This window comes from Leopardus geoffroyi, chromosome B3 (assembly GCF_018350155.1).
Source record: "Leopardus geoffroyi isolate Oge1 chromosome B3, O.geoffroyi_Oge1_pat1.0, whole genome shotgun sequence".
Taxonomy (NCBI): Eukaryota; Metazoa; Chordata; class Mammalia; order Carnivora; family Felidae; genus Leopardus; species Leopardus geoffroyi.
Window position 1 is genome coordinate 85,561,817 of NC_059337.1, and position 13,252 is coordinate 85,575,068.

The 13,252-nt window shown below is 37.2% G+C and overlaps 1 long non-coding RNA gene across 1 annotated transcript in view; it reads left to right on the plus strand.

Moving 5' to 3' along the window:
• Positions 1-909: 909 nt before the first annotated feature.
• The window catches only part of LOC123582261, a 52,527-nt gene continuing 40,184 nt past the window's right edge, over positions 910-13,252 (plus strand). Inside the window, exon 1 of the long non-coding RNA XR_006704289.1 lies at positions 910-1,117. This is a non-coding gene — a long non-coding RNA (uncharacterized LOC123582261). The remainder of the gene's footprint in view (positions 1,118-13,252) is intronic.

Here is a 13,252-nt window from a genome sequence, read left to right on the forward strand (position 1 = left end):
CCCCAAGAACCTCCTCCAGTCAGTGAAAATCTTCACCAAACTAAATTGGAAAAAAACCGATGTTAGGTATCTACCCATCTATTTCACAAATTCAGTATCTCTTTGTGGCCCCTTCCTCCACCCTTCTGTCAGATCTCCGTTGTGATTAGAGAAGGGGCTACTTAGCAAGTCTTAGTCGCTTAAGAATTTCAAGGGCTTTCATGTTAATGACTGTAACAGGCAGCAGCTAAAGGGCCCCAGTGATCCCCACCTCCTGGTGTTCTGCCTGTGTGTAACCCCCTCTCCTTGAGTGTGAGCTGCACCTAGTGCCTGGATTCTAACAGAATATGGCAAAAGTGATGAGATGTCACTTCTGAGATTAGGTTACAAAAAGATTGTGGCTTCTTTCGTAGGCTCTTGCACTCTTTCTGGCTTACTCTGAGAGAAGCTGCCTGCCATATTGGGTATGTCCTATGGATAGGAACAGAAGGAGGCCTTCAGCCAACAGCTGGTGAAGAACTGCATCATGCCAATGACAGGAGTAAGCTTCCAAACTGAACCTTCCGGGGTCAAGTGAACCCAGACCTAGCTGACAGCCTGCCGGCAATTTCATGACTGACTTTGAGTCCGAGCCATCCAGCTAAGCTGTGCCCAGATTCCTGACCCACAGAAACTGTGAGATAATAAATGTTCGTTCTTTTAAAATTCTAAATGGGTAACAAACGACACAATGAATTATCTCATATAAAACATAAAAATGAATTTCAGTTAAAATGATAATCAATCCGCTTAATTAGTGAACCAATTAGTTAACTTTGCCCCGTATTGCAGACATCAGAACTCACCAGTCAGACTTTCAGTGTGCGTGCTGGGCTGAAGAGCCGAAAGGGCACACTACCATCTGTAGTGCGATGACTGAAAATTGCTGTCAAATCCCTGCCCAGGCGTAACTGTGCTGCAGGGCAGGGGGCGTGGCTTGGCCTCGCTACTGGCTGCTCCCTGCGCCTGCGCCTGTTCCTGCGCCTGCGTGGTGTGGTGTCCTTCGGCTGGCTAGGCTCTAGTTGGGAGAGCCCAAAGCACAGAAGTCGGAGGTCGCTGTGGCTGTAGCGGGGGGGTCACCCCTCCACCTGACCACAAGGTACTTTTGTGGAGGGCTAAACGCCTTCATAGTGGATCTGCTTCTGTTAGTTCTGATGGTTGGCACTCAGGGCTAATAAGACGAAATTTAGAATTTTGAACTCACTATGAACCCACGTAGTCGCTTAGCTTTTATGTCACGTGAGCCTGGCTTGTAAATTTTGCCTTTCATTCCAAGGGAATTCCCACATTTAATTACTGTGGAACTCTTTCTCAAGCAGAATCTTATGACACTAGTGCTCTAAGGAACACATTTTGGGAAACATCGATAAACTATTTCCTGTTATTGGACAGATAGATTGTTGGCAGTTTTTAGCCATTGTAAATAACTGTCATCTTTGGGAACATCTTGAATTATTTCCCACAGTACATCCCTAAGAGAGGAATGCCTGGGTAAAACAACATCTTAAAATTTTTTGATAGAAATTCTCAAATTACTCTTGAGAAATATTTCACCAATTTTATACTCCGGCCTTAGGTATTTTCCTCAAACCATATCATTGGAAATTGCTGTATTAAATATTTGTCCGGGCACCTGGGTGGCTCAGTCGGTTAAGCGTTGGGCTTCAGCTCAGGTCACCATCTCATGGTTTGTGAGTTCAAGCCCCGCCTCAGGCTGTTTGCTGACAGCTCAGAGCCTGGTGCCTGCTTCAGATTCTGTGTCTCCCTCTCTCTGCTCTTCCCGGATTTGCACTCTCTCTCTCTCTCTCTCTCTCTCAAAAAATAAACATAAAAAAATTAAAAAAAATATATGTCAATTTGATAGGTAAAAAAATATGTATTTTAAAATGCGTTTTATTTGATTATTAATGTGGTTAAACATTTATACTTTTGTTTGGTGAATTATTTATTTTTGTACTTTGCCCAGCTATCTTGGGTTTTCTTTTTCATTATTGTGGAAAATTTTAATATAATTTCATGTAAATATAAGTGCTTTGAAGGCAGATAGCTGAGTAGGGGGTTGGGGTAGTGACAAAGGACAGAGGTTGGAGGCACCTTAATTAATTAATTTAGTTTCTAGTTTATTTTGAGAGAGAGAGAGAGAGCACATGCAGGTGAGCAGGGGAGGGGCAGAGAGAGAGGGAGACAGAGAATCCCAAGTAGGCTCCATGCTTTCAGCACAGAGTGCAGCATCCCCACGAACTGTGAGATCATGACCTGAGCCTAAATCAAGAGTTGGAAACCTAACCAAGCCAACCAGGCACCCCAGAGGCACATTATTTTAGATAGCATGGTTGAAAAGATTGCTCAGAGAAGGTGACATTTGTTTGTCTGAAACATCTTTTATTTGCCTTTATGGAAAACAATGTCCGCATTCATTTCCATCCTTCCCATTGAGCTCTCCTCCAGGGGGTTGTTCTATATGCAGTGTATTAAAAACTTCCTCTGGCTTCCCATTGAGCTTAGCAAATGGAGAGTCCAGCAGGAGGTCAGAGGGAGGAAAGAGAATGAAATTGGGGTATTTATTTTCCTAAACCTCCCTCCCTTCCCCACCAGTAGTCACTCTGGGCTGATGAAGGTCATTACTTCTCTCAAAGCAACTTTCTCTTCATGAAACTTTCATGGTTCCAGTAACTGCTTTATGCCATTACCCTCTGCCCCCCCCCACCCCCACCCAGTTTTTGAAATAGTAACACCTCTATCCCTTGTAGTTTTCCTAACCCTAAACACACATTTATAGTTTCTTTGCAAATACGCTGTCTTTAACTTATCCCAATTTGAGGGGTGCCTGGGTGGCTCAGTTGGTTAAGCGGCCGACTTCGGCTCAGGTCATGATCTTGTGGTCTGTGAGTTCGAGCCCCGCGTCGGGCTCTGTGCTGACAGCTCAGAGCCTGGAGCCTGTTTCAGATTCTGTGTCTCCCTCTCTCTGACCCTCCCCCATTCATGCTTTCTCTCTGTCTCAAAAATAAATAAACGTTAAAAAAAATTGTTTTAAAAATAAATAAATTATTCCAATTTGAATGTGCCGTCTATTTACTTTTGAGACCCAGTACCAGAAACCTACCCAGATCCCTTCTACTATTCACCCATCTTTCCACTGCTGTAAGTATTTGCTGCTAATGGCTTATGACTACACACTTCAGAGAATTGCCTTTAGGCTCACGGAGCCACCTTACCCAGAAATGCCCCAGAAGTTTTGCCCTCTCATCCAGGGGGCAGCCTGAAGCCTTTGACTGATGTAAGGGGCAGGGTACAAAAGTCTATTAGCCTTAGTGACTAGGAAAAAAACAACAAAAGGTCAATGAGTCATTTTATCAGATCCTAGGCAGTAATATGAAAATGTATTGTTTAAAACCGGGAGGTACTTGGGCAGATAGACAAATAGACTACTAGAGAATAGACTGAAATCAGACCAATGTATATTTGGGAGCTTTATATTTGAGAGCTGATAAAATCCATAGGAAAGGATGAACTATTTAACAAATACTTCTGAAGATACTGGCTATGTTACAGTACAAGATAAATTTAGATTTCCATACCACATCATTCACAAAAATACATTCCAGTGAGGTTAAAAATCTAAATACCAGGGATGCCTGGGTGGCTCCGCTGGTTAAGCATCTGACTTTGGCTCAGGTCATGCTCTCACAGCTTGTGAGTTCGAGCCCCGCATCGGGCTCTGTGCTGACAGCTCAGAGCCTGGAGCCTCTTCAGATTCTGTGTCTTTCTCTCTCTTTGCACCTCCCCTGCTCACACTCTGTCTCTCAAAAATAAATAAACAAACATTAAAAAAAATTTTTAAATAAATAAATACCAAAAGAAGCTCTAAAACTTTTAATAAAAAAATGGGAGGTATTCTTTATGCCATTAGTAGATAATTCTTAAATGCAAAGAGCAAACAGGAAAATATTTATACATTTTCCTACATTAAGACAAAAAACTTCTGTATGATAAAATGTAAAAAAAAAAATGAACACGCAAGTTACAGAGAAAACAGCTGCAACTCATATTACCAATGAAATATCTATGTCGGGGCGCCTGGGTGGCTCAGTCGGTTGAGCGTCCGACTTCAGCTCAGGTCACGATCTCACGGTCCGTGAGTTCGAGCCCCGCGTCAGGCTCTGGGCTGATGGCTCAGAGCCTGGAGCCTGCTTCTGATTCTGTATCTCCCTCTCTCTCTGCCCCTCCCTCATTCATGCTCTGTCTCTGTCTCAAAAATAAACATTAAAAAAAAAAATATCTATGTCCAGAATATATAAAATGCTTTTAGAAATTGAAAATAGCAAAAGAAATATTGCCAAAAGATATAATAGTAAATTCAGAGAGGAAGAAAGATGTCCAATAAATATATGTAAAGATGTCCAGCCTCTTTAGGAATTAGAAAATGTTAATTAAAACAAAGATATGACATTTTATATTTTCATATTTATTAATTTTTCTAATATCAACTGTTAGTGATAATGTGGAGAAATAAGAACACTAATGCAGGACTGGAGGGAGGGCAATGGGTATAATTTTGGAAGGCAATTTAGAACTAGCAAATAAAATTGACAATGCACGTTCTCTGTAATTCAACGTTTCTACTACTGGGGCTTGCTTATCAGGGAGAAACTCTTGTTCAAGGAGGCATGTACAAAGATATTTGTACATGAAAAAATACGTTGTAGTTTGGTCCAATGGGAAGCATAAGAATGAAACGAATGAACTAGATTTGAATGTGTCAATGAGTACAAATCTCAAAAACTTGTAGGTTAAAAAAAAAAAAAGGTTGAGTATAGATGTGGTACCAAACATTTAGCAAGTTTACTCAAAAGAAGAACAAAACATATATAAGTTTGTTAATACTCATTTTAAGTGGGGTGTTATTTCTGGGCAGATAGGGGTGGAAAGTGGGACTGTACTTGTATTTGTAGTGTTTTGTTTCTTTGAAAATAAAGATAATCTAAAGAGAATTTTAAATAGAAGCAATATATTAATAGAGATTTAATCTCAGTAGTGAGCATATCAATATCTGGTACATTTCCTATAGTTTTCTATTTGGCATAAATAATAATAAAACATTAAAAAACAGCACATGTTAAAAATATATAGAAAAATTAAAATGAACAATGAAAATAATAAAGCTTTAAATGATGCCTAAATTATTTGTGTTAACATGGCTGTAAAACTCCAGTTAAAAATTTGTTGATGAGGCAGATACTTGATGTAAAGAATTAATAAATACAGTCTTGGTCTTTAAAAAAAGTCAGAACATTTTGCCTCTCATGGAATAACCATATGGTGCTTTCATACTATAGAACTCCCCATGGGAGAAGTTTTTTTCAACACCAGAAACCAAAATGTTTAAGCAAAAACATTAATTACAAAATACTGTTTCCAATGTTCTCTTACCTCTTGAGATTAATGTTTTTGCTTAACATTTTGGTTTCTGGGATTGAAAAAACTTTTCCATTAAACTATGCATTAAAAATATTTAAAAGTATCTTATCTAGCATTCTGGTGAGGTAATTTACTATCAGTTAACTATTATAAATATAGTATCTATTGTTACAAATTAATACATAATAGTATAAAAATAATACATTGAAATAATGTGCATTAAAATATTTAAAATATATTACCTAGCATTTTTAGCTCTACTGGGGAGGCATTTTTTCAAGATACCTAGTTTGCTGCATTGCTGGAAACAGAAGTTGGAGGTGATACATATGTAGATACTTGAATGTGGTAAAGAGGCAATCTATGCAAAAATTAGTTCTGTGGAAAGAACAGAAGTTCTGAGCAGGGATAGTTTAGAGTATCTGAGAACTGTCAATATAGCAAGTATAACTAACATGGTATAGTAGAGAGGGGAGAGTAGTAGGAGACAATGTCAGAGAGGTAGGCCTAAGATAGGTCCTGTTACAGTCTTATAGGGCATGGCAAGGATTTTGGATTATTCAGATTTTGGTGGGAAACCATAACATAGTTTGATAAGAGGAATGATGTGATAGGATTTACATTTGTCTGTTTGTTCTATGGAATATAGTTAGTAAGGGAATCAGCTGGATTTTGAAGTAGTCCAGATAGGCTACTATATTGATTATCATCTCTTTTCCTAAAACAAACACAAAAGCACTGAATACTATGGCACATAGATATTATTAGTATGTCTTTTATTACCAACATCATTTTATTGCCACAATGCCCTTATTTCTACAGCTGCTATGAGGCAGGCCACTTGGAAGAAGAATTCATGTAATGGGGTTTTTTAATGCCATAATTTTACTTCTGCAAACTCTGCTTCCATTAATTATTTTCAACATGGTATGTTTTAGTAAATTCCACAGTTAGTCTTCTTGGTTGAGGTAATTTCTCATCTAGTTCCACAAATTACCTGGAATATATTATTGAATTAAATAGAGTATCTGGGTGGAAAGGCTGTTTATGGGCAGGGCATCATTTATTGCACATAAGTACCATTATTCATCATTATGCTCATTACAGTACAAAGGCTTTATCTGCTTTTGACATCTTGCCCTTTAAAGCAACCCAATTTTGGCTGCATGTGGAGGTTTAAGAAGAAGTACAGCCCATTTTTCTAATGATGGTGCTATAGAAGCTAATGGCAGCATAAACCACTCTACACAACTAAGAACAACTTGAGTAGTACTTTTAAATACTTTTAGAGGAAAACCTGAAAACCTATCAAGAAGGAAAAATTGAAGTTTACTTTATAATCAAAGAGCTTTTAATTCTTGTTATTACCATAAGGAAAAAAGGAAACACACCTTAATATGAATAGAATTTGCATGTATGCATGTGCATGGATAATCTTCCCCACAGAGACTTTGGTTAGTACAAAACATGCATTATGAGGAATTAGAAATTGAGTTCAAGTATGAGTCAAATTCTGGTTTGGCCATTTGTTGAGTGACCTTAGGCCAGTCAGTTTGTCTCTTGGGGTGCTTGCTTTAATATTCCACAGTTCTGTAATCTCTCTTTGTATTAAAAAAAGGGGTGATCAATTCCCACTTGACAAATGTCTCATTTGTGGATAACTGCTTGACAACTGTGATGTTTGTCCCTGCAACTCTGATCCTCAGAGGCACTGGCCTCATGATTTTCTGTCTGCTGCTCGTGATGTGTCATGGGTTTTAATAATAATTTTTGGTGATGAAGGGAGTGCTGATAATGCAGTTGAAAGTGCATGAAATTGAACGTTTGTTGTGTTTTAAATCTCTTTTATTATGAAGCCTTCTAAGAATGTCTTAAGAAATACTACTACTGGGAGCATAACCACCCATGATACCCACTGTCTTTTGTTTTATTGATGATATATTGGTGATATATTTCCTTTTGAATGGGGTAAAAGTTACTATTAGATCTTTAACTTCAGTGCTGCTTTAAATTTTCTATTTGTGCTTTAGAAGTTTTCTATTTGTCCTTTAAGTTTCTGAGATCACTAATCTGGGATTACTTAGAGGTAGGAGTAAGAAAATGTGATTGTAGGAAGGCATGGGCAAAGGAGAGGGTAATAGTAAGTTTCAGGGTTCAGGTTGGCATGGTTGGAAAAAAAATAAGAGCAGAAGTATGAGGATGGGAGAGAGGGGAGGATTTATTCTATTTACCCCAAATGTAAATTTATAATACAGGCCTTTTATCAAGTCATCCATTCATTAATTCATTGAATATTTGTTAAATGATGTTACGCTAGGTGGCAGGGAATCAAATGCAAATAGGATACCATCAAACAGTGAAAAGAGATAATAGGTTTATGGAAGAGATGCAAAACAATTCTTTGGGAGTCTGGAGAGATAAGAAAGTTCTTTGTTATTGAGAAGATCAGGGAAGTCTCTGGAAAAGAGGTCTTGAAGGATGGGTAGAAGTTTTTCATTTATAGCAAATATTTAGTGAATACCTATATTGTGGCAGGATTTCTTCTTGCTGCTGGGGATACAGAATCAAGCAACACAAAGCCCTTGCTCTTGAGGAGCCTTCATTCTGGAAGGAAAAGACAGAAATTTAGCATACAGTGTTTCTTTTTTCTTCATAAGTGTTACAAAGAAAAATAAAGCAGAATAACAAGAGTTCAAAATAATGGGTGGTACTATTTTATATAGGGTATATACAGAAATGGCTTTATTAAGAAGATGACTTCTGAGCAGAAACATGATGGAAGAGGGTGCAAGACACGTGGATATCTGGGGTGTGAGCACTGCAGGCAGAACAAGCACGAAGACCCAGAAGTGGGAGCATGCTTGATATGTTTTATTTTTATTTTTTAAAATATAATTTATTGTCAAATTGGCTAACATACAGTGTGTACAGTGTGTACAGTGTGCTCTTGGTTTTGGGGGTAGATTCCCATGATTCATTGCTTACATACAACAAACACCCAGTGGTCATCCCAATAAGTGCCCTCCTCAATGCCCATCACCCATTTTCCCCTCCCCCCATTAACCCTCAGTTTGTTTTCTGTATTTAAGAGTCTCTTATGGTTTGCCTCCCTCTCTTTCTGTTTGTAACTACTTTTTCCCCCTTCCCTTCCCCCATGGTCTTCTGTTAAGTTTCTCAAGTGCCACATATGAGTGAAAACATGATATCTGTCTTTCTCTGACTGACTTATTTCATTTAGCATAATACTCACCAGTTCTATCCGCGTTGCTCCAAATGGCATAATTTCATTCTCATTGCCAAGTAGTATTCCACTGTATATATAAACCACATCTTCTTTATCCATTCATCAGTTGATGGAAATTTAGACTCTTTCCATAATTTGGCTATTGTTCAAAGTGCTGCTATAAACATTGGGGTACATGTACCCCTGTGAATTAGCACTCCTGTATCCTTTGGATAAATTCCTAGTAGTGCTATTGCTGGGCTGTAGGGTAGTTCTATTTTTAATTTTTTGAGGAACCTCCATACTGTTTTCCAGAGTGACTGCACCAGTTTGCATTCCCACCAACAGTGCAAGAGGATTTCTGTGTCTCCACATCCTCGCCAACATCTGTTGTTTCCTGAGTTGTTAATTTTAGCCACTCTGATTGGTGTGTATGAGGTGCTATCTCAGTGTGGTTTTGATTTGTATTTCCCTGATGATGAGTGACTTTGAGCATCATTTGATGTGTCTGTTGGCCATCTGGATGTCTTCTTTGGAAGAGTGTCTATTCATGTCTTCTGTCCATTTCTTCACTGGACTATTTGTTTTTCAGGTGTTGAGTTTGGTAAGTTCTTTATAGATTTTGGATACTAATCCTTTATCTGATATGTCATTTGCAAATATCTTTTCCCATACTGTCAGTTACCTTTTAGTTTGACTGATTGTTTCCTTTGCAGTGCAGAAGCTTTTTATCTTGATGAGGTCCCAATAGTTCATTTTTGCTTTTTAATTCCCTTGGCTTTGGAGACGTGTCAAGCAAGAAATTGCTGCAAAGAGGTCAAAGAGGTTGTTGCCTGTTTTCTCCTCTAGGGATCTGATGGTTTCCTTTCTCACAGTTAGGTATTTTATCCATTTTGAGTTTATTTTTGTGTATGATGTAAGAAAGTGGTCTAGTTTCATTCTTCTGCATGTTGCTGTCCAGTTCGCCCAGCACCATTTGCTAAAGAGACTGTCTTTTTTCCATTGGATAGTCTTTCCTGCTTTGTCAAAGATTAGTTGGCGATACATTTGTGGGTCCAATTCTAGATTCCCTATTCTATTTCATTGGTCTGTGTGTCTGTTACTGTGCCAATACCATATTGTCTTGATGATTACAGCTTTGTAGTAGAGGCTAAAGTCTGGGATTGTGATGCCTCTTGCTTTGGTTTTCTTTTTCAACATTACTTTGACTATTCAGGATCTTTTATACATCAAGAAGGCTGGTTTGGTGGGGCACCTGGGTGGCTCAGTCAGTTAAGCATCTGACTTTGGCTTAGGTCATGATCTCATGATTTGTGAGTTCAAGCCCCATGTTGGGCTCTGTGCTGTCATCTCAGAGCCTGGAGCCTGCTTTGGATTCTGTGTCTGCCTCTCTCTCTGTCTCTCCTCCACTCACTCTCTCTCTCTCTCTCTCAAAAATAAACATTAAAAAAAAGAAGGCTAGTGTGGCTGCAATAAAACAAGCATGAAGAAAAGCATTAGAATATGAAATCAGAGATGTTGAGGGGCCATATTATGGAGGGTCTTGTAGCCTATATAAGAACTTTGGATTTTACTTTAAGCAAGGTGAGAAATCACTCGATTTAAGTAGACAAATATGATTATACTGATGGGTAAAGAACAGATTATGTGTTCATTGGAGAGGGCGCAAGTAATGATGGAAGCAGGGAGACTTGTTAGTAGATTATCAAGGTAATCCAATTGAAGAGTGATGGTGGCTCAGATCTGAGTGGTAATAGCAAACATAATGAGAAATACTTGGAATTTGATGTATTGTAAGATTAGAACCCAGGGGATTTGATTTTGAATTGGGTATAAGATGTGAGAAAAAGAGAAGAGTCAAGGATGACCCCAAAATTTCTGACATGGAGCAACTGTAAGGTTGATAAGTAATCTTAGAAAACATGGAACAGTTGATATGGTAAGGGCTACAGAAAAGAGCAGGTGTAGTGGGGGAGGTACTATTTTATATACGGTATATATAGAAATGGCTTTATTAAGAAGATGTCTTTTGAGCAGAAAAATGGTGGTCTTTAATCCAATTTGAGTTTATTTTTGTGTATGGTATAAGAAAGTGGTCCAGTTTCATTCTTTTGCATGTAGCTGTCCAGTTTTCCCTATACCATTTGTTGAAGAGACTATATATCTTTTTCCCATTGGGTATTCTTTCTTGCTTTGTTGAAGAGTAATCTATATGTCTGTTTTTGTCCCAGTCAGAACTATACTATTTTGATTACTACAGCTTTGTAATATAACTTGGAGTCTGGAATTGTGATGCCCCCAGCTTTTCTTTTCTTTTTGAAGATTACTTTGGCTATTCAGGGTCTTTTGTGGTTCCGTACAAATTTTAGGATTGTGTATCCTGACTCTGAAAAATGCTGTTGGTATTTTGATAGAGATTGCATTAAATGTATAGATTGCTTTGGGTAATAAGCATTTTAACAATATTTATTCTTCCAATCCATGAACACGGATGTCTTTGCATTTCTTTGTGTCATCTTCAGTATCTTTCATCAGTGTTTTATAGTTTTCAGAGTACAAGTCTTTCAGCTCTTTGGGTAGGTTTATTCCTAGGTATCTTGTTCCTTTTGGTGCACTTGTAAATTAGATTGTTTTCTTAATTTCTCTCTCTCTCTCTTTTTTTTTTTTTTTTTGCTGTTTCATTATTGATGTATAGAAATGCAACAGATTTCTGTTGATTGATTTTCTATGCTACTTTACTGAATTCATCAATCAGTTCTAGCATTTTTTTTGGTATAGTCTTTCAGGTTTTCTATATATAGTATCATGTCATCTGTAAATAGTGAAAGTTTTACTTCTTCCTTACCAGTTTGGATGTCTTATATTTCTTTTTGTTGTCTAATTGCTGTGGCTAGGACTTCTAGTATTATGTTGAATAAACGTGGTGAGAGTGGACATCCTGGTCTTATTCCTGACATTTGGGGAAAGGCTCTCAGTGTTTCCTCATTAAGGATGATGTTAGCTGTGTCCTACTTTGTTGAGGGTTTTTATCATGAATGGATATTGTACTTGCCAAATGCTTTTTCTGTGTCTATTGAAGTGATCATGTAGTCCTTATTCTTTCTCTTATTGATATGATGTATCATATTGATTTGTGAGCTACATTTGCATCCCAGGGATAAATCCCACTTGATTGTGAATGATTTTTTTAATGTATTGTTGGATTTGTTCTGCTAGTATTTTATTGAGGATTCTTGCATTGATATTCATCAGAGATATTGGCCTATAGTTCTTTTATTTTGTGGTGTCTTTATCTGGTTTTGGTCTCAGGATGATGCTGGCCTCATAAAATGCATCTGGAAGATTTTCTTCCTCTTTTATTTTTTGAAATAGTTTGAGAGTAGGTATTAAATCTTCTTTAAATGTTTGGTTGAATTTGCCTGTGAAGCCATCTGGTCCTGGACTTTGTGGGAAGTTTATTGATAACTGATTCAATTTCTTTGTTTGTTCTTAGTCTCTTCAAAATTTCTATTTCTTCCTGTTTCAGTTTTGAGAGGTTATATGTTTCTAGGAATTTACCCATTTCTTCTAGGTTGTCCAATTTTTTGGCATATAGTTTTTCATATATTCTCTCATAATCCTTTGTATATTTGTTGTGTTGATTGTTATTTCCCCTCTTTCATTTCTGATTTTATTTATTTGGGTCCTTTTCTTTAAAAGTCTGGCTAAAGGTTTATCAATTTTATTGTTTTTTTCAAAGAACCAGTTCCTGATTTCATTGATCTGTTCTATTATTTTTTAGTTTCTGTATCATTTATTTCTGCTCTAATCTTTATTATTTGCTTACTTCTGCTGGTTTTAGGTTTTGTTTGTTGTTGTATTTTTTCTAACTCCTTTATGTATAAGATTAAGTTGTTTATTTGATATTATTCTTGCTTCTTCATGTAGACCTGTATTGCTATAAATCTCCCTCTTAGACCTGCTTTTGCTGCATCCCAAAGGTTTTGCACCATTGTGTTTTCATTTTCATTTGTTTCCATGTGCTTTTTTATTTCTTCTTTTATTTCCTGGTTGACCCATTCATTGTTTAGTAGCATGTTATTTAATCTCTATATATGTGTGGTCTTTCCAGATTTTTTCTTGTGGTTGACTTGTGGTTGAGTTTCATAGCATTGTGGTCAGAAAAGATGCATGGCATGACTTTTATCTTCTTGACTTTGTTGAGGCTTTTTTTTAATGACCTAATATGTGATTTGTAATTTTAATGACCTAATATGTGCACTTGAAAAGAATGTGTATTCTACTCTTTTAGGGTGGAATGTTCTGCATATATCTGTTAAATCCATTTGGTCCAGTGTGTCATTCAAAGCCATTGTTTCCCAGTTGATTTTTCATTTAGATGATCTGTCCATTGATGTAAGTGGAGTATTAAAGTCTTCTATTATTATTGTATTATCATTTCTAGTTCCTTTTGTTTGTTAATAGTTTATGTATTTGGATACTCCACTTTGGGTGCATAAATATTTACAATTGTTAAATCTTCTTCTTGGATTATGCCCTTTATTATTATGTAGTGTCCTTCTTTGTCTCTTGTTATAGTCTTTGTTTTAAAGT